Source organism: Peromyscus leucopus, chromosome 16_21 (assembly GCF_004664715.2).
Source record: "Peromyscus leucopus breed LL Stock chromosome 16_21, UCI_PerLeu_2.1, whole genome shotgun sequence".
Lineage (NCBI taxonomy): Eukaryota > Metazoa > Chordata > Mammalia > Rodentia > Cricetidae > Peromyscus > Peromyscus leucopus.
Window position 1 is genome coordinate 62,026,884 of NC_051084.1, and position 22,402 is coordinate 62,049,285.

Below are 22,402 nucleotides of genomic sequence, written 5' to 3' on the forward strand. Positions count from 1 at the left end.
CTTTGCTCATTGTATGGGAGAAATGCTTAGTTATGGATGTCTCTAAAACTTGAGGCCAAAACACCAGTAGTTAAGTATAAATGCTTGAACACCAATGCACATATGTACCCTTGTTACTAAGAACATATCTGTACAACCAAACGTTTGGAAGAGGGTTAGATAAAGTACTCTCGGGATCTGTTTCTTACAGACTGAGTCAAGTTTTTCTGGCCAGTTATTGTGGCATTCTTTATTCTAGAAGCTGCTTTTATTTTCCTTTTGATCCCAGGCGAGAAGAAGTTTTCTGTCAAGTCAGTTAATTAGTGTCCTTTAAGAGGCAGAATGTCTGTCATATTGGGTTTTTGCCCTGCCTTTGTGTTTTCTCTATGTATGTATGTGTATATATGAATGAATGTAGTATGTATGTATGCATACATGCAGCTCAGTGGCTATGGGGGGTATTTATGTATGTATGCAGCTTAGTGGTTATGGGGAGTAGTATGTATACATGTATGTGGCCTAGTGGCTATGGGGAGTATGTGTATATATATATGTATATAAAATATGTGTATATATATAAATGTAGGTATGCAGCTTAGTGGCTATCAGAGTATTATGTATGTGTGTATGTAATGTGGCTTAGTGGCTATGGATAGTAATGTATGTATATATGTGGCTTAGTAGCTGTGGGGAGTATGTATGTATGTATATATGTATGTGTGTGGCTTAGTGGCTATGGAGAATATGTATGTATGTACACACACACACATATATATATATATATATATATATATGTACATAAGTAGCTTATGTCAGTCTATCAGTCACTGTGAATATCCTGAAGACTAGCAATGACAAAGTCAAATTAGAGACTTAGAACAGCATCTCCAGTGTTTTCGTTGGGACCATTCTCATAGAACCTGAGTTATGCTGGAGGATGGGATACTCTGCTGCTGCTCAAGGGACTTGGCCTTTTGTTGACACAACCACCTGGGAATACCTTTCCAGCTCCAAGTCTGGGATTTCTAAGTCTGGTCTCTGGGTATATGCTTATTTCTTAGTAATGTTTATTCAAGAAATCTTGAAAGGACAAGATATGAAAGAAGAGGCATCAGATTGGCTTCAAAGGGCAGGGGAAAGGAAGGGCCATGTGCAGAAAGTATACAGTTTCTCTCTATTGACTCGTAGCTGCAAGTAACCCACATGTATGGTTTCCCATGGTCTTCTTAGATTAGACAATACTTCACTCTTGTGCTGTGTAGAATCAATGAGCTGTATTTGGAAGGACAAACTCTCATTCTGGGGAATGGAAGGATAAGGAGGGGATATCAGCTTTTGCACACTCAGTGTGCAGGAGTTCTTTGCAGGGAGGAGTGTTGCCTCCAGAGAAACTGAGATTTTTATCATAGAGACATGAGTTGTGGATCTAGAAATAATGAGAACAAGAAAAAGACAAAGATCAAATTTTGTTCAACAGATAATTTGTGAATGCTTATTAAGTGGCCTGAGAATTCCCTGAGATACAAGGAAAAGTGAAGAAAACTATTAATGCCAGTAACAAGCAATATTGCCAAAAGGAAAATAACTAGGGGGGTAAATATGACAGATTGAAGTTTCTAGTTCTATCGAAGGCAGTTGATAGATATGGGCAGTGATGTAAAATGAGGAGTGAGAAGTTATTAGAGTTGAAATGTGGGGAGGATTCAGAACACGCCGGTTTTGAGGTATGGTAAGTAACACAAGTCAGTAAAATGTTTGCTGTTCAAGCATAAGAACACAAGTTCCATTCCCGAACTCATATGAAAATGTCAGGTGTACTGACATGCACTGTAACCCCAGTGCCAGGGAGACACACACAGGCAGATCCCTGGGGCTCACCGGTCAGGCAGTCTAGCCTAATTGGTGAGCTCCAGGGCATGAGCCATCCTATCTTAATGAAGGCACATAACATTTCTGAGAATAACAGCCAAGGTTGACCTCTACATGAACGTGCCCACATATTCTCAGACATGTATATCCACCCACCTTAAAGAGAGCATGCCATCTTTTCCAGACTTGAGTTTTGATCACATGGATAATCAAAGTTGGAGGAACTTCCCTACCTTACTTGCTGAGAGTCCATGTTTCTAGTAGCCAGCCTAATGACAGACTTCATTCTTTGTTTTACTATAACCCACCACAGTGATTCCTGTTGTCTTAAGCCTCACTAGGTGTTACATACATCCACACTTACATCATTTTTTCCTGATCACTGTAATTTTGGACCTGAATTACTATAGACTGCCTCTAAGTTTTTCCCAGTGCTTTTAAGCTTTTTTTTTCTCTTCAGAATCCAGTTTCAGTATTACAGTTTCATTTATTACAGCACGATTTTTAAACTGCTGTGTGTTCTAGCTTCCTTTGTAGCTGGGCATAGTCTTGTGCTAAAAACTGGCCAGTGAAATCCAAGAGGAAAGTTGCATGGGCTGTATGAGAAGTTTCTTATAGTAGAGATGATGCAGTAGGGGGCATGTTTGTACTTTATTCCTTTCTCCCTTCCTGTTACATAAATGTGACAGCTGAATCAGCCACTATATTAGATCATTAGGTCATTTGGTAAGGATGGAGAAGAAGGAACATGAAATGAACTCGGGACCTTGATGACTCTGGAGTTGCTATGGTAGTATTGAAATGGCCACTTTAAAAAACTGTAATATTTTATTCATTCTTTGAGAATTTCATACATGCATGCAATGCATTTTATAATTTATTTAAATTTTTTTCATTTTACATACCAACCCCCCTTTCTCCTTCCCTCCCTCCCCTTCTCCCGCCTACCCCCTACCTACCCCCCATCCCACCCCCAAACCACTCCTCAGAGGGGGTAAGGCTTTCCTTGGGAAGTCAACGAAGTCTGGCATACCAAGTTGAGGCAGGACCAAGCCCCTCCCTCCTGCTTCAAGGCTGAGTCTACCATAGGGAAGAGGCTCCAAAAAGCCAGTTCATGCACCACTACTCGGTGCCCCATGAATGGATCAAGCCACACAACTGTTACCATCATTCCCAGGGCCTTGTTTGGTCCCATGCTGGTTCCCCAGCCATCAGTCCAGGAACTGTGAGTTCTCACTAGCTCAGATCAGCTGTTTCTGTGGTTTTCTTCATTATGATCTTGACCCCTCCTTACTCATATGATCACTTCTCCCTCTCTTCAACTGGACTCCAGGAGCTCAGTCCAGTGCTTGGCTGTGGATCACTGCATCTGCTTTCATCAGTTACTGGATGTAGGTTCTATGATGACAGTTAGTGTAGTCACTTATCTGATTACAGGGGAAGACCAGTTCAGGCACTCTTACCACTATTGCTTGGAGTCTTAGGTGGGGTCATCCTTGTGGATTCCTGACATTTAAGGGATTGCTCAACATCTTAAGCCATCAGGGAAAAGCAAATCAAAATGACACCGAGATAACACTTTATACTTGTCAGAATGGCTAAGATCAAAGATGCTGATATCAGCTTATGTTAGAGAGGATGCGGAGTAAGGGGACACTCCTCCACTGCTGGTGGGAGTGCAAACTTGTACAGTTACTTTGGAAATCAGTATGGTGGTTTCTAAAAAAACTGGGAATCAATCTACCTCAAGACTCAGCAATACCACTCTTGGGCATATACCTAAAGGATGCTCAATTATACCACAGGGACACTAGCATTTTTGATCATACTCACCCCCAACTCCTTGTCCTCACTCTTTCCAGATCTACTTCCTAAACCATAACCCCTCCCGACTTCCTGTTTTAATGCGCCTCTGAGTCTAAGTGGGTAACCCATATGTACATGGCTGTGAGATCATCCACAGGAGCATGGTCAACCTACCTGTGGCTATAACCCTGATGAAGAAACCTGACAGTCCCTCCCCCAGCAACCAACAGCTCTCTATAGCTCCTAGCTGGGGGTGAGAGCTCAGGAGCCCTTCCCCATTCTATACAGGAGTAAACTCACTTTTGAAATCACCTATTTGGATGGAAAATAAGATTCCTTGTATTGAAGTCCTTGCAATTTGCCTTTTGTGCTATGTGCTAAGGTTAACCTTATCGCTATTAGCTCGTGCCTTCTTCTCTTTTTTTTTTTTTTTTTTTTTCAGTTTCTATTTTCTTTTCTTTTAAATTTATTTTACAATACTATTCAGTTCTACATAACAGCCACAGATTCCCTTGTTCTCTCCCTTCCTGCCCCCTCCCCTTCCCCCAGCCCACCCCCATTCCCACCTCCTCCATCCAGATCAAGGTCTCCCCCAAGGACTGAGATCGACCTGATAGACTCAGTCCAGGCAGGTCCAGTCCCCTCCTCCCAGATTGAGCCAACCATCCCTGCATAAGTCCCAGGTTTCAAACAGCTAACTCATGCAATGAGCCCAGGATCTGGTACTACTGCCTAGATGCCTCCCAAACAGATCAAGCCAATTGACTGTCTCACCTATTCAGAGGGCCTGATCCAGTTGGGGTCCCCTCAGTCTTTGGTTCATAGTTCATGTGTTTCCATTCGTTTGGCTATTTGTCCCTGTGCTTTATCCAACCTTGGTTTCAACAATTCTCACTCATATAAACCCTCCTCTTTCTCACTAATTAGACTCCCAGTGCTCCACCCGGGGCCTAGCTGTGGATGTCTGCATCCAGATTCCTCAGTCCTTGGATGGGATTTCTGGCACAACTATTAGGGTGTTTGGCCATCCCATCACCAGAGTAGGTCATTCCCAACTGTTTCAGGACCATTGCCAGCAGACTTTTGTGGGGGTATCTTTGTGGATTTCTGTGGGCCTCTTTAGCACTTTGTTTCTTCCCTTTCTCATGTGATCTTCATTTACCATCATCTCCTATTCCTTGTTCTCCCTCTCTTTTCTTGATCCAGGTGGGATCTCCCGCTCTCTTTCCCTCGACCCTCGCCCTTCATTGCTCCCACTCATGTCCATGCTGTTCATGTAGATCTCATCCATTTCTCCATCATTGGGTGATCTTGGGGTCCTGTTTTCCAGGTAGCCTCACTGGTGATGTGAGTAGCAGTCCAGCCATCCCTGTTCCACATCTAGTATCCTCCTATGAGTGAGTGCATACCATATTTGTCTTTCTGAGTCTGGGTTACCTCACTCAGGATGATTTTTTTTCTAGGTCCATTCATTTGCCTGGAAACCTCATGATGTCATTGTTTTTCTCTGCTGAGTAGTATTCCATTGTGTATATGTGCCACAATGTATTTGTCCATTCTTCAGTGGAAGGGCATCTAGGTTGTTTCCAGGTTCTGGCGATTACAAACAATGCTGATGTGAACATAGCTGAGTGAGTGCCCTTGTGGTGTGATTGAGCATCCCTTGGGGATATGCCCAGGAGTGGTGTAGCTCGTGCCTTCTAAACGTATGTCATGTCCTATTGTTACTTCTCTCTTTAAAACTCTACAATGACTTCACTTCTCACCAAGAGTAAAATCCAAAGCCCTTACTGTTTATTAACCTCAGATTTCTTCTTTGTTCTTGTCATCCTTATACACTTCAAATAAGCCCTTCTCTGAATCCACCGGCCCTTAGACCGCCACCCTTAATGTCCTTTGCCTAGAATATTTGTCCTCTGGGTTCATGTAGCTTGCCCATTGTGTATATATGCTCTCTGAGGAAATATCAGTGTGTCAGAAAGGACTTACAGGGCAACTTTTCCAAAATTGCAGCAACCCCTCTTAGGATTCTGGAGGTTGGTTTGGCTTTCTTTCGTCATGATTTTATTATCTCATGCCATATTTTAAATGTACTCATTGGTGCAAAGTATGTTTCTCCTCATGCAATAATCCTCAAACCAAAAATATTCACTAATTTGTTGACTGTTTTCTAGTCAGGATTTAGAACAGTGTGGAACAGATAATGGTTTCCCAAAAGCTGTGAGGTGATTGTTGCATGAGCAGGCAGGTAAATGATATACAGTTCAAGGTCTGGGTGAAATCTACTGCAGCTATTAAAATAATTCCTGCTTTCTTGGATATTATCTTTCCCAATTAATTTATTTTTAGTCTCCTTAGTTGTTTCAGTGATGCATATGCATGTCCATGCATACATACATATGAAACATATATATATATATGTGTGTGTGTGTATATACAGGTATACAAAATGTACACATATATAACTATGGATTCTCAGCAGCATAAATACATTACCAAGTTATTTTTATTTTTCTGAACTATGTAGAGGAATATCTTTACTGGTAAAGGAAGAACTGCAGTTCTTAATATGTGGTTTATGTTCTATAGCTCTATTTTGATCCATAGTATGTACAGAAGCACTTGGAAAATAATAAGGAGCTACTCAACATGAGATCAAATCATTTTCTCCATCACCAGGAGCAACTCAGTCTCTGAATGTCTCTTATGGCCTTCATTTTTCATAACCATGCATAGAATCATAAAAGGAGCCAAGTAAAATTTTCTTTAATTTTCTCATTCCATCTACAGGCTGAGATAAACTAGGAAAAATTTCAAGGCTGGAATAGTTCCTTCAAAAGACTGTAGGGAACAAAAATCCGAAATATTATGGCATTTACATGTGTAAGTGTGCAGGTGGGAGCAGAGTATCCGTTGTCAGCATTGCCCCTTAACCACTCTCTCTACATTATTTTTGGGAGAGTCTTTAACCGGATCTGAAGCTCACTGACTTGGCTAGACTGGCTGGCCGGTGACTGCGTGGATTCTTCTGTCTTGGCCTTCTCAGTGCTGGGATGATCTACTCTGCTGCTCTTAGCTTTCTTTGTGAGTACTAGGGATCTGAATTCTAAACAGCAAGCTCTTTACCAACTACGCTATCACCCCATTCCTCTTCTTTTAATTATTCTTAAATTGTATTGAAATAAGCCAGATTTTTGTGATCATGATAAAGAAATTCAGAGATATCTACTGTGGTTTTATTTTATTTTGGAGTGCAAACACATTTACCTGTTCAGCTATTTTGCCGCCTCTCCTCAGTATTATTTTATTCTAATTAGAAAAAGACACACAACTTTAATTTGTGGGCCATCTTTATCTCTCTCCTCCTTGCCCTCTCCTGTTTATTGTTTTCTTGAGGGGGAGTCTCTAGCCTAAGCTGGGTTCTAAATTCCTATAGCTGAAGAGGGCTTTGAACTTCTGATCCTTCTGCCTCTAGTTCCTATTGCTGGGATTACAGGCAGACATCACAGTGAAGTGCTGGGTATGGAACCCCATCATGCCAAGCAAGTCCTGTCAGTTGTACATATTTCTAACTGCCAACATTTTTTTGTTGTTATTAGGGCTACTGTTAAACACAGAAGAGAATTAATCACTTATTACTAATGAGATGGGGTGGAAATAGGCATTTTGCCTTCATTTCAGTAATTATGCTTTTTGTTCTTTTATGTTAGGATGCCCAATAGCTATAGGCATTTCTGAATTAAAACTTATCATTTTTTATTCCAAGTAATTACGAAGAGCAATAAAAATAAGGAAGGAAAGTTCCCCTCTTTCAGAGCATTATGCATCCCAGGCAAGGATCTTCTGCAGTTGGGGAAACATTTATATTTCCTGAACGAGGCAATGAATCTCTTTCTCATCTGGTGGTCAAGCAGCTTAATGTTAAGTGGCTGAGAGATAATAATTAACTAAGTGTTAATTAGGGGAGGATAGACCATCCTCATGGTGTAGAGCCTTTATATTTTAGGTATCTCTCTCTGTATGTTTCTCTCTCTTACATACACATACAAAAACTGTGATAAATACAAGTTGGTGGATACATTAATTTGAGAATCCAGTGTGTAGATAGATATGTGTATGTATGAGTGTGCACATGTAATATGTAATTAAAACATCATATTTTACCCTATAAGTATATATAGTATAAAGGATGACATTTTGTAGTTTCTGATTTCTCACAATGGCATTTCTTTAAAATGCTTCACCAGAAGCTTGCTTCCAATTTCCCTTGCTGCTTAGTAATACACTGCTTGCCCTTAATGCGATTTTCTATTTCTTGGTCTACTGGTGTATACCACGACAGTTAAATGCTTGGCAGGCTTTCAAGCCAGAAGGAACCAAGTTAGATCTAGGCCTCAGCATCCACCATCTCTGTGACCTTGGTTAAACTGAGAGTCCCTATAAGCTTCAGGATTCTCCTTCCTGGGGCAGTACCAGATTGTAATGACTTCAGAAGTCACAGCGATATAAGAGCAAGCATTTGTGACTGTTGCTAGGCAGTATTACTATGCACTCCGAGGTCATAGGGATGTTTTGAGTTAAATGAGGAAATATTTTTAAAGCCATTAGTTTTTGACAGAGCCTGGTCCAGAATAAGAACTCAATTAACATTAGTTGTTTCTTTTGGACTAGCAGAGATAACAGAGGAGATGGCTGAGAATCAGACCTAAGTTAAAATTTTATTTACAGAAAGCAGCTGCTTCTATATATAAAGCAAACTGGATTACTGAAAGAATTAGCTGGATAATAAAGACTTTGGATTGCTTTTGCCTCTGTTATCTTCAGGATGTCACTGAAGTGTTTTTCTTTCCTTTGCAAGAGAAGAAAGGATAGGAGATGGAAACAGCAGAATCCTCGTCTGCCTGCCTCTTCTCTCCTTGTTGCTTGGACTTCATGGGTCATGTGGCTTTTCTAGTGCAACTGGGAATGTGGTTTTATTTCCTTTAAAGCTGTTTTGAGTTCACAGTTTTAAGGACACTCAGATCTTTTGGATCTATTATATTCAGGACTTGTATAGTATAAACATGATTATTGCTGGTTTGTTGAGATGAAGTATCCTTTATTTTTAGTTTATTAATTATTTGAGAATTTCACACATATACATAACACATTCGGATTATATTCAGTATCCATTACTCCCTGAAATTCCTTCTAGATTCAACTTCTACTCCATCTCCTCTCACCACTTCATGCCCCTTTTTAAATAAAAGCTTACTGAGTTCAGTTAGTGTTACCTATATGAGGTAGAGACAGTGGAGCCTGTGGTGGATTCCTAAAAAGATGAGTTTCCTTCCCCTAGCAGCCATCAACTCACAAGAGCTCCTCAGCTGGGGTGGAGGCTCGGGAGCCCCTCCCCTTCTTGTGCTGGCATTCTGACTGGCTTATTTTATACAGATCTTGTGCCGGTCACCACAGTCGCGGTGAGTTTATGGGTGCCGTGCCATTTCTTAACCCACTGTCGAACCCCTTGTCAAATGTCTTCATCTTTGGAAAGGTTTTGTGGATTTTAGGGTGCACCATCAAGTACTGACCCCAGCTTGCCTTCCTATCCCTGTTGTGTGTATTAGTTTTTGCTAGGACCTCAAAGAACAACATAAATGAAGGAATAGTTTTGCCCCACAGTGTGACGTGTTTGTCTGTTGTTGTGCTAAGGAGGGCATGACAGAGCAGGGCAGCTCATATGGGGGATGTGAGGCAGAGAATGGAGCAGAGGCCAGGGCATGGTAGAGCCTCCAATATATTCCTCTAGTGACCTGAGGCCTCCTACAAGGTTCTACTTTCTGTGTTTTACCACCTCTCAGTGATGTGAACTCATCCAGGGATGAATCCAGTGCTTACGTCAGGGTCCTCAGGATCTAGTTGTCTTGGTAATGTCCTCACAAGCACATCCTGAAGTCTGCTTTACTAATCTCAGTTCAATTAAGTGTAGCATCAAGACTAAGCATCTCTCCAGGGACTTGTATACTTTTCTGCTCCTTATTGACACCGACCTAGCCTCAGATTCTGTTGGTACTTCAGATCCACTTTACAACAGAAAAACCAGGAAATGCTGCAAGGAGGGCTCCCCTGATATGACACTTGTTGTTATGACACTCGGCGGATTGTCTATGTGTGCAGTATTCGTAGACACCAGCCTGAGTTGAAAGGAAATAGATCTGATGACAGCCTGGAGTTTTGATCATATTGAAATATTCTGTTTTGAGGGTTCTTTCTGCAATAGGATGTCTTGGTCAATAAGAGATGTGAAGGTGGCAAAATTTGTTCTGAACTGGTAGGCTTAAAATAATTTACCTATAAATTGCATGTGAAAGAAGACTGAATTACTTACTTTCTTGGTCAAAATATGGCCACCTGTCTTAGTTAGAGTTTCTGTTGTTGTGAGGAGATACTATGACCATGACAATTCTTCTCTTTTTTTGGGGGGGGGTCGAAAAAATACATATATTATTTTATAATTTAATTTAATTTTACGTATCAGCCATGGATTCCCCTGTCCTCCCCGCCTCCACCCAGCCCACTCCCCCTTTCCATCTCCTTCAGGGCAAGGACACCCCTGGGGATTCAGCTCAGCCTGGTAGATTCAGTCGAGGCAGGTCCAATCCCCTCCTCCCTTCACCCAGGCTGAGCAAAGTGTCCCAGCATAGGCCCCAGGCTCCAAACAGCCAGCTCATGCACTAAGGACAGGTCCCAGTGCCACTGCCTGGGGGCCTCCCAAACAGTTCAAGCTAATTGACTGTCTCACTTATCCAGAGGGCCTGATCCAGTTGGGGGCTCCTCAGCTATTGGTTCATAGTTCATGTGTTTCTACTAGTTTGGCTATTTGTTCCTGTGTTTTTTCCAACCACAGTCTCAACAATTCTAGCTCATACAATCCCTCCTCTTTCTCGCCGATTGGACTCCTGGAGCTCCACCTGGGGCCTAGCCGTGGATATCTGTATCTGCTTCCATCAGTCATTGGATGAGAGTTCTACCATGACAGTTAGGATGTTTGGCTATCCTATCACCAGAGTTGATCAGATCGGGCTTTCTCTCGACCATTGCCAGTAGTCTATTGTGGAGGTATCTTTGTGGATTTCTGGGGACCTCTCTAGCACTTTGCTTCTTCCTATTCCCATGGGGTCTTCATTTATCATGGTCTCTTTTTCCTTGTTCTTTCTTTCTGTTCTTGATCCATCTGGGATCTCCCATTCCCCTAAGCTCTCTTTCCCTCGCCCTTTGCCCTTCATTACCCCCACTCACGTCCAGATTGCTCATGTAGATCTCATCCATTTCTCTGTCACTGGGCAAGAACCTGGAAACAACCTACATACCATTCAACTGAAAAATGGATAAATAAAATATGGTACATATACACAATGGAGTACTACTCAGTAGAGAAAAACAATGACATCATGAGGTTTGCAGGCAAATGGATGGATTCAGAAAAAATCATCCTGAGTGAGGTAACCCAGACTCAGAAAGACAAACATGGTATGTACTCACTCATAGGGGGATACTAGATGTAAAACAAAGGATGACTAGACTTCTTCTCACAACTCTAGGGAGGCTACCTAGTAAAGAGGACCCTAAGAAAGACACAGGGATTGCCCAATGACCATGACAACTTTTATAAAGGAAAACATTTAATTGAGGTGGTGGCTTACAGTTTCAGAGTTTCAGTCCATTATCATCATGGTGGGACTTGTAGGCAGACATGGTGTGGAGAGGTGGCTGAGTGTTCTACATCTTATAGGAAACAGGAAGTGGACTGTCACAGTGGACAGTATCTTGAGCATATATGAGACCTCAAAGCCTGCCTCCATAATGACACACTTCCTCCAACAAGACCACACCTATTCCAAAAAGGCCTTACCTCCTAAAAGGGTCACTCTCTTCGGTTGCCATTTTCTTTCAAAGCACCTCACCACCCTTCTGGCAGAGGATTTGGGGTGGCAAATTGACTCACTGAAGTTTGGTTAACAAAATGGACCCTGGGTCACATCTGAGGCAGTCTCAGATTCTTCAGTGGATTTGACAAGTCTGCTAGCCCCTGAATAATAACATCTCTCTCCCATTGGTAGAAAGAAAGTAGATTGTAGTATGTGTAGCCCTGTGGATGAAGAGCAGTGAAGGACGGGGCAATTGTACTGCCTACATTTGCCAGCAGGTATTCCATGTGATCCCAAGCAGAAGCTTGATTAAGTGTGTATCAGAAAGTATTAACCTGAGTAGTTTTGAAAACTACTCAGGACTTCCTTTACCTTGGATGCTTTTATGTATCAGTCTTTTCTTGGTGACTGGTTGATGTAACTTTCATTATGGAAAGTTAGTTTCTGTAAGGCTAAGTGGATCATTGACAGAATTTATAATCTACTGAGAATTTGTTTTAATTTGTGTTGGTATATGTGCATACATGTTGGAGTATGTGTTTATGCATGTGGAGGGGTGTGTGTGTGTGTGTGTGTGTGTGTGTGTGTGTGTGTGTGTAGGCTATGAGCGTCATTCCTCAGGTTTTGTACACTTTTTATTGTTATTGTTTGCTTTGTAATATTCCTTTACATAATGTGAATGTATGCCACTGTGATTGATTTAATAAAGAAGTTCACTAGCCAATAGCTGAACAGAAAAAGATTAGGCAGGTGAGTCAGACTAGGAGAATGCTGGGAGGAAGAAGGGCAGAGTCTGGAGTTGCAAGTCAGACTCAGAGGAAGCAGGAGGTGAATGTGCCATGCTAATAAAGGTACCACCATGTGGCAGAGCATAAATAAGGAATATGGGTTAATTTAAAATGTAATAGCTAGTTAGTAATAAGCCTGAGCTATAGACTGAGCATTTGTAATTAATAAAAACCTTAGTGTGTTTATTTGAGAGTTGCTGGTGGGACAGAAATGTCTGTCTACAAATGTTTTGCTTTGGGTTTCTTACTAGTTTAGAGCTCCCAAGTTTCTAGACTGACTGACCAGTAACTCTTAGAGATTTGCCCGTCTCTGGTTTCCCAGTGTTTACAAGCTTATGACTGTGTTCAGTTTTATTTTATTTTTATGTGAATTTTAGAGATTGAGTTCAGATATACATGCTTGTTAGGCAAGCATTTTACAAATTGAAGTATCTCCAGCCCTTGACTTTCTCCATCACATTCGTGTGTGTGTGTGTGTGTGTGTGTGTGTGTGTGTGTGTGTGTGTGTGTGTAGCGTGCATGTGGATGTCACAAGACCTCAGGTGTTGACTCTTATCTTCTATCTTGTTTGAAACAGGGTCTCTCATGGTTTGATGATGCATATGCCAAGCTACCTGGTCCACAAGGTTCTAGGAATTCTATTGTCTCTAGCTCTCATCTCATAGGAATGCTGGGTTGTAGATGGACACTACATGTCTTGCCTTATGTGTATTTTGGGAATCTGACTTTGAGTTCTTACTTGTAAAATGATTATTTTACCCATGGAAGTATCTCCCCAACTCCATTTATTTATAAATATGACATCAATTTTTTTCTTCCTTTGACTATTGTGGAAGATTATAAAGTTCTAGGCTATAAGCTAAGGATAGCAGCAGCCAGAATTAGTGATGTTCATCCTGACCGAAAGCACCCATCAACCTCTGGGAAAGTATTAGATGCCCAAATAATTGCAGAATGAATGAACTAATAACTGAGTTTCTTACTTGAAAAAGCAGGTTCATGTTGGTTGTGAGTTTTCTATAGCCAGCATCCTTCCTGGTACCCTCACATGTTACTGGATTTATCCAGACAGTGACCAATTTCATTTGCTATTTGTGTATCAGGAGATCAGAGACAAAGGCTTTTTTATGTGAGGGACACTTGCCTCTGAAGCCCGTTATTTTTTCCAATCTGACAATGGCTTATATTATTTACTTCCAGAGAACAGTCCCAGACACACTTGATTAGCCATAAATGAAAGATAATCCATTGCTGTGAGAGAGGACATGCTTTCAATAGATAGGCAGACAGACAGATAGATAGATGCTTAACAATTTACAGTTTATGTCTTGACAACTTGGATATTGTAATATGAAAAATGTTACGGAAAAGGTCCAGTCCATTCCTAGAACAGTATTTTCAGTAATGAAAGATAAATGTCTCAAACTTTCTTACTTAAAACCCTTCATTGGCTTTCCATTAGCCCTTAAGTTCAAATCCAAACTTAATATGGCTTACAGGGTCCTTCAGGACTCGGCCTCTCCTTACCTTTCTATCTCATTTGTTGATTAATGATCCCTAGATCCTATTCATCCTGACTAGGAAGGGAATTGTTAGTTTGGGTTTCTTATGTAACTAAGATTCTTGGACTATTTGAACTATGAAACTATGAGACCAAACATTTTATTACTGTTGTTTCTTATGCAATGTGTAATATTCACAGGGCCAGGTGATGTTCCCATAGTTTCAAAATTACTATACAAAATAACTTAGCCTTGATTTCTAATAGAGCAATGTTATAGACAAATTAGGGAATTATGTCTGGAAGTCGTTTAAAGAACAGCTTGCTCAGAGAACTGTACTCACTTGTCAGCTGGACAGAAATATGATGGGGTGAATGTTTAAGGAAAGTTAATAAGCAAGAAGAAGTGTGAATACATTTGGCAGGTAGGGAGGCTTCTATCAGCTCAGGGTAGAATTTTGGGGGAAAGATGCGGAATTTATGTTTGTCTTTGTTTCCTTTTGCAATAGCTTTCTTTGTGAGGACTTCAGTGACTTCAGGAATCCATGGAGTAACTGAGACCTTGAACACTTAGATGTAAGCACTGTGAGTGAGGGATGTGGTGGGTTTCTGTAGCTCTAAAGGGAATCAAGGTTTAGTTGAGAAGTAATTGGTAACAGTTGCCGGAATATCAAGCATTTATTTCTGTTGGTGTTTCAGCACCTTTAAAGATTTACATATAGTTCCAAAAATACGTTTAAACTTGTAATTAGTATAGAATTGATTCAGAAAGAACAAGTAAGAGTCTAAGTGAATTGTAGCCTTCACCTCCCTGCTCAGTTGTCTGTAAAACAGGTCTGTTCACTACATTAGGATATTCTCATTTACCTGGAACAGTTCACCTCCACTGTAGCCCCTGGATACAGAGACCATATGTTTTTACATATTTATTTTAACACCTTGGAGAAGGACTGGGAAATAACAGTAAATATTTATTGGATGAGAAAGGGAATTAATTGATCATTCCAAGTTTGTATTTGTTCCATCTGTTTTAGATGACAGCAAGTATGGTAAGATTATGGACACCCAAAGTCATCACATCACTTACCTGTAATAGTAAGGGGCACCTACAGTCCTCAACCCACAGCATCTAGGTATAGGTCACCACCACCCCGTCTATGTTTTAAGATATTCGTTCAGGTCACACTGGTTTGAGGAGGAGCCTGAAACAATAAATAGAACCCCATTGCACTGTCAGCATTGAAAGGCAACTAACACAGTACCACAGCTCTTTTCACAATGGCCATTTGACTTGTACAAAGAGCGGGGGAAATTATACCTGGGCACACCGAATGGGCTTCTCCTGAGCCTAGCATTTTAGGTTGGCTGCAGTTCTTTATCCTGCTGGGGATATCTTGCTTTATCCTGCTGGGGATACCTAAACTGATGAAGACTGTTTCTTCCAGCTGCTATTGTTTGTGGCTCTGAGTCAATGATTTTATTTCAGCTCCGTCTCCCCCCTCTGTACTGCCCATGCCGCTGCAATGCAAGGCTAATTAAAGAATTGGGATGTGGTATCCATTCCTGGGAGGTGTATAATTCTCTTCTTGCATCCCAAGAACATTTTTTTTTTTTTTGCAAACCCTTTCAGTTCATATTTTCTTTTTTTAATCAGGCAGAGACATTACAATTAAAATACCGTTAAAGTGATTCTGGCAAGTATTGCAATAAGCATGTTTTTTAATTAAAGAAAGAACAGGGGGATGCATAAGCAGCATCAGCTAAAGGGGAAATTTTCAGCTGATATCTGTTTTAATTGAAAGTAAAAAGAAATGGGGAAGAGCAGCAGTAGCCTTTGCTTGCTTGCCGGTGTGTAAGTGGCTTCATCCCAGGATGCTAAGCCTAGGTGTTCTGTGCTTGATTAATTAGTAGCCAGCCAGAGAGTCCATTCCCTTTGCCCCTTATCCTTAAAGCCTGATTTATGCCTCACATCCTCCATGAATATGTGAGGGCTCAGGCTTCTATTTCCTGAGCTGCTTGTGGATAGGATTATGGAGCGTGGACTGAGCTCTTGGGGGCTCTCGTTTGCCAGCCAAATTGATTTTCCGCCTCTCTGGCCGGGGACAAGCCCACCTCGAAGGCTTCCCAGGCTCTGCTCCAGTGGATCAGGCGCAAGTCTAATGTGGAGCTTGCCAACAAAGGAAACCGTGTGGTGTGCACCCCATCACGATGCAAGCTTCAGGCTGTGGCTGCCTTGCCTAAATGCTACTCTCCCCTGCTCTTCCTCACCTCCTCATGGCTCCCACCCTCAAAGCAGTACAGTACAGTGAGTACCGTATCACACCTCACCACTTCCCATATCACAGCTAGCACCCCCTTATCAAGGCAGAGAAGTATCTGTACATCCTAAATATGCAGTCACCTGTCATTCTCCTGGAGGGCTAATCTGCAGACTCCCTTGACTATTCATTTGACAAGTTAACAGTTGAAAAATTGTGATACATAGCCTGCTGAATTATTTAAGAAAAAAATTTTCAAATGAAGGTTAGTCATTGCAAGTAAATAAATTGGATAGTTTGCCTCCCCTGATTCAGGTAGTTCAAGGTTTGAGAACACAGATGATCTAGTTCGGTGATAGAAATCGTCTAATTAATTGGGGACCTTGGATCCTTTTTGGAGTCTTGCATTAGGCTCAATGTCACTCTGCCTCTCTCTTCTGATTGACCCCTTGAGTTCATTGTTTGTTTCCTTTTTCACCTAATACTCACCTCCTCACCAAAAATGCTATCACTCTGAACCTTTACTCCCCCAATCCTCCTAAAAAATGGCATATAGCATTTGACATCCCCATCACCACCTCCACAGCTCTTAAAACTTTCCCCAGAGTCCATGCATTTGCAACTTTCTGATTATTCTAATCTATTTAATTCTTATTATTCTAGGCTTTATGTGGATATTTGATGGACCTTTCTTCCCTGCTCCTTTCCCCCTCTTTTGTTTTCAGTCTACTTATCCTCTGTGGGAGACTCACTCACTTCTCTAGCTTAAAGTTGTATTTATTCAACAAGACTTTACTATTTCCCATGGCCCAGGTGCTGTTATTGGCACAGAGACTTTGGCTGTGGAAGAAACCAGTCAAAATCGTCCTCTTAGAGAGTTTACTTTTATAAGGAAACAACAAATAAGCAAATATGTTATGTTTTTATTGGATTTCTTAATTCCACAGAGCAAAATTCAGCATGGGTTGAGGTGGACAGGGAACCCATCCTGAGGAAGGGTAGCTAGGGGACTTTGCACAAATCAAGGGTAAAGGCTGCAAGATGGGAGGAGATGGCAAAATGGTCAGTGCAACAGGAGCACTGGATCAAGAAAGGACTAGAGGGTGCCAGAGCCAGAGAAGACTAACCCTGAAGGGCCTGGGGGGGGGGGTGCTTTGAGAGTAATGGGAACAGCTCCGGGATTCTAACAGAGAGATGGATTATGGCTTCCATTAAAAAGATAAGCTCTTCCAATATTTCAGGACTGAGATGAAAATGACCTAGACTGTAGGAGCATATATCCAGGTGGTAAGAAGTAGTTGAGTTATGAGGGTAATTTGAAGATAAGATGCATACAATTTCTTCAGGGGTTGAAAGAGTGAAAGTCGACTCCAGAGTTGTGAGACTCAGCAAACCAAATCTCTGAGGTAAGAGGAGTTTAGGGTTTGAACTGTTGGGTTTAAAAGATAATTGGACATCCAATTACTGAATATGAAGATGGGTGTATAAATTGAGTTGAAGGCTGAGACTAGGCTTGGAGATAAATGTTTGGGAGTTATCAACAACTAGGTACGTTGATATTTTTAACCCTTGAGATAAAAATGGGACAATAAAGGTGTTGTCCATGCACTAATAAGAAAAGTGGCCAAAGGGTTGGGTCTTTGGGACACATGGAGTGTCATAGGTTGGCATGATCAGAGAAATCAACTACCGGGGAATAGATGCCTGGGAAGTAGGAAGAAGCCCAGTGTAGTGACTAAACCCAGCACCTGGGAGGCAGAGGCAGGTGGGTCACTGTGAGTTCAAGGCCCGCTAGTCTACAGAGTGAGTTCCCAGACAGCCAAGACTACATAATGAGACCCAGTTTCAAAAAGAAAGAAAGAAAGAGAGAGAGAGAGAGAGAGAGAGAGAGAGAGAGAGAGAGAGAGAGAGAGAGAGATAAAGAAAGAAGTAGGAGGAAAACCAGGACCACATAGTTCTGGGCAATTGGGGTGGAGTTCCCAGAAATAGCAAATTACGAGGTACATCAAAGTTTGAGACTAATATGAATAAAATCTGTGACCTTGACAGAAACAGTTATAGTAGAGAAGTGAGGCAAAGGTCCAGCTGGGGATGGGGATTATGAAAGAAAAAGAAACGGAAGAACTGAAGACCAGGAAAGCCAGCTCTGTGCAAGATTATTGGTTCATAGTAAAAAATAAGTTAAAATTTTTTTTTGTAAGGAAGTCATCTTTAAAGCTATGTATCTGTTTTCTTTATAAAACACAGCAAATTATTCTGTGGTCACTACAGATGATGATTAATTGTACAGTTAGCCAAAAGTTTGTTTTCATGTTCCTTTTTTTTCCCTTCAAACATTAGCTGGCTGCTAAAAGTCTCTTTTACTTCCCCTTCAAAGAAATAAGAGAGGTTTGATGGAAATGAGTGGTTACATGTAAAAGATGTGTTCATTTATGTATTTTTGAGAGGAAGCAACTGTAATGTTGCTTGATTGATTCTTATACAATTACCCAAGACCACTTGTGAAGATATAGCCGGCTTTCATTCAAGTCATAACAAGCAATTTTAGAGTCATCCCGAAAGGCTTATTTTAGCTCCACTCTTTACTTTAGCTTTAAGAAATGGGGTCAGAGTCTGTAAAGTGGAGACATAGTATCCTCCTACTGCCCTCCCATGTTCAAGTCACCATCCTGTGAAGCGGCCTGTTCTAGACTGATTTGAAGTTGCCTTTGTGAGGATGGAAATTCTGAGGCCTTTACACAGGCCAGGAGGAAGCATCAGCTTTAGTTTTTTTTTCTCCCCACAGAAAGGCTTTCACTTTATATACAAAGAACTGAATTCCTTAGCAAACTTCCTCCATTGTGTACCTTTCTATTCTTTCCTGCTGATGAAGCAAGGGAAATGCTTTTTAGCAGGGTTTGTGATGTTCATGTTCATTAATTCATCCTGTTTCAGCACTTTTGACACGAAGTATTTGTTCTCTTTGTACCAAGGTCCTGTCAGTAAATGATGTTTACTGGTGTTTCAAAATCTCTACCAATTTGTTTCAATGTGTTTAAAATTTTGCTTAATGGTATAAGGGACAGAGCCCAGGCTTATGTATTTATCTACTAATCCTTGTAATCTGTTATATATCCTTTTTGGAAAAAGGGGAGGATATCTCCATTAGCAAAATAAAAATAAACTCTTGTAGAAACAAGCTAAAGGCAAACTTAATTAGGTTAATATGTTTTCACTTGAATACAGCTATGAAAACAACCTCAATCAATGAAAAGATTGCCAGGAACTATTTGTGGAAATAGGTAAAATACTGGAGTTTTTGTCAAGTGGTCCTGGGTTCTAATGCTGAGCTTTCATTTTTCTTAGTTAAAAGAAATGCAAGCTTCTCTAAGCCTATTTTCTGCTATGGGAAACACAGAAAGGGGTGTTTATTTCACAAGCTAAGTTTTGAAGAATATTTCAAATAAACTGTCCAATGAGTTTGATCTATGGTAAGTAATAAATATCTGCTACTTTTTTTTGAAAAATCCTTTGTTTTTGGAATAAGTATGTTGGGCTACAATACATTTTGTTATAAAATAAATGGGAGAACATAATGAAACCTGACTCAAAATGTAATCAAAGTCTAAAATGATCTCTTCAGTCTTATTTGAAGGGTGATTCTAAATGTACTATATATACCCCAGTCAATCTCAGAAAAACCTGGCTTCATGTCATCTTTAATATCAAATGAACATCTAAATACATTATTAAAAATAATTTAAAAAATTGTCATCTACAGGATTTCCCTGGATTCACCTAGTGTTTGGCTGTGGGTTTTTCCATCTGCTCCCATCAGTTGCTGGATGAGGCTTCTTTGATCACATTTGGGCTATGCACCAATCTATAAGTATGGCAGAATATCATTAGGAATCATTTCATTGACTTTTTTCTTTTTTGCCAGTCATATTTGGTTCAAAATTGGGTCTGGGGTGCCCAGCCTTTGTTTCTTGGCCATCCATGCAATGTCAGGCATTCGAGCTCTTTCTTGTGGTGTGGGCCTCAAGTTGAACCAGTCATTGGCTGACCACTCCCACAAATTCTGCTTCACCATTACCCCAGCACATCTTTCAGGCAGGACATACTGTAAGTCGAGGGTTTTGTGGTTGGGTTGATGACCCAGTCTTACTTCTTGGAGCCTTATCTGGTTATATAGGGTGGCCAGTTCTGGTTCTGTATACCCCATAACTAGGAGACATTGCTAGGGTCACTCATGTAGATTCCAGGGAGTTTCCACTGCACTAGGTTTCTACATCTCTCCTCAAACCTCCCCCCCACTCCAGTTGTTTCGCCCAGCAGTCTTTTCTTCCATTCACCCCTCCACCTGGACTCTCCTGTTCCCATCCCAGTCCACCTGAAAAATCTATTCTATTTCCCTTTCCCAGGGAGAACCATATTACCTTCTTAAGCCTCCTTGTTACTTTGCCTCTCTGGGCATGTGGATTGTAGTGTGATTATTCTTTGCTTAATACCTAATATCAACTTATTAGTGAGTACACACTATGTTTGTCTTTCTGGGTTTGGGTTACCTCACTCAGGATGACTTTTTCTAGTTCCATTCATTTGCCTTCAGATTTCATGATGTCATTGTTTTTAACAGTTGAGTAATATAGTAAGTAATAACAGCTCCATTATGTAAATCTACAACATTTTCTTTATCCATTCTTCAGTTAAGGGACGTTTAGGTTGTTCTCAATTTTTGGCTATTATGAATAAAGTGTCTATGAACATAGTTGAGTAAGTGTCTTTGTGGTAGGATGGGACATCCTTTGGGTATATGTCTGTGGTAGTTTGAAAGAAAATAGCCCTCAAAGGGTGTGGCACTATGGGGAGGTGTGGCCATGTTGGAGTAGGTGTGGTCTTGTTGGAAGAAGTATTACTGTGGAGGTAGGCTTTGAGTCTCATATATGCTCAAGTCATGCCCAGTGAGACAGACTTCTTCCTGTTGCCAGCAAGTCAAGATGTAGGGCACTCAGCTACTTCTCCAGCACCATGACTGCCTGCATGCCACCATGTCACACTATGATGATAATAGACTAAACCTCTGAAAATGTAAGCCACCCCAATGAAATGTTTTTCCTTTATAGGAGTCATTGTGGTCATGGTGTCTCTTAATAGAAACCCTAACTAAGACTATGACCAATAGTGGTATAGCTAGGTCTTGAGGTAGATCGAGTCCAAATTTTCTGAGGAACTGCTATATTGATTTTCATAGTAGCTGTAAAAGTTTGTACTCACCCCAGCAATCGAGGAGTTCCTTTTGCTCCACATCCTTGCCAGCATGAGCAATTACTTGTGTATATATATATATATATATATATATATATATATATATATATATATATATATATATTATTTTAGCCATCCTGATAGGTGTAAGATGGAATCTCAAAGTAGTTTTGATTTGCATTTCCTTGATGGCTAAGGATGTTGAACATGTTTCTCAGTCATTTGAGATTCCTCTGTTGAGAATCCTCTGTTTAGCTCTGTACCCCATTTTTAATAGGATTATTTGGTTTGTTGATGTCTAGTTTCTTGAGTTCATTATATATTTTAGACATTAGCCCTTTGTCAGATATGAAGTTCGTGGAAATTTTTTCCCATTCTGTAGTCTGCCATTTTGTCCTATTGACCGTGTCCTTTGCCTTACAGAAGTTTTTCAGCTTCATGAGGTCCAGTTTATTGATTGGAACCAGAGGGGTCAAGGACACCATGAAAACATAGCCCATAGACTCAACTAAGCATGGCTCATAGGGGCTCACAGAGACCAAAGAGATAATCACAGACCCTGTATGGGTATAAGCTAGGTCTTCTGAATATACATTATATAGCTTGGTGTTCTTGTGGGACTCTGTAACAGTGGGAGAGGGATGTGCCTCTAATGCTTTTGCTTATTCTTGGGATCCTTTTTCTCCTACTGGGTTGCCCCCACCCTTGGTCTGAGGGTTTGTGCTTAGCCTTCTTGTAATTTGTTACCATGTTCAATTGATATCCCTGGGAGGCTCTCTCTCTCTCTTTGAAGGGAAACAGAGGAGGAGGGGATCTAGGGAGAGAAGAGGTGGGTACCTGGGAGGAGTGGAGGGAGGGAAAACTGTGATTGGGATGTAACATATGTAAAGAATTAAATTAATTAAAAAAGAATTAAATTTAAAAATTAAAAAAATTGTCATTTATTCATCACTACACAAAATAACAGGCTTCTTTGAGACAATTTCATGGATACTCTGATGTGCTTATATCATATCCAGGCCCCACTATCCCCTCTCTTGATATTCC

At 40.8% G+C, this 22,402-nt stretch overlaps 1 protein-coding gene across 4 annotated transcripts in view; it reads left to right on the forward strand.

The window, feature by feature from the left end:
- The window catches only part of Pkhd1 (PKHD1 ciliary IPT domain containing fibrocystin/polyductin), a 466,475-nt gene that overhangs the window by 154,014 nt on the left and 290,059 nt on the right, over nt 1-22,402 (forward strand). The gene's annotated exons all lie outside the window — the stretch shown is intronic.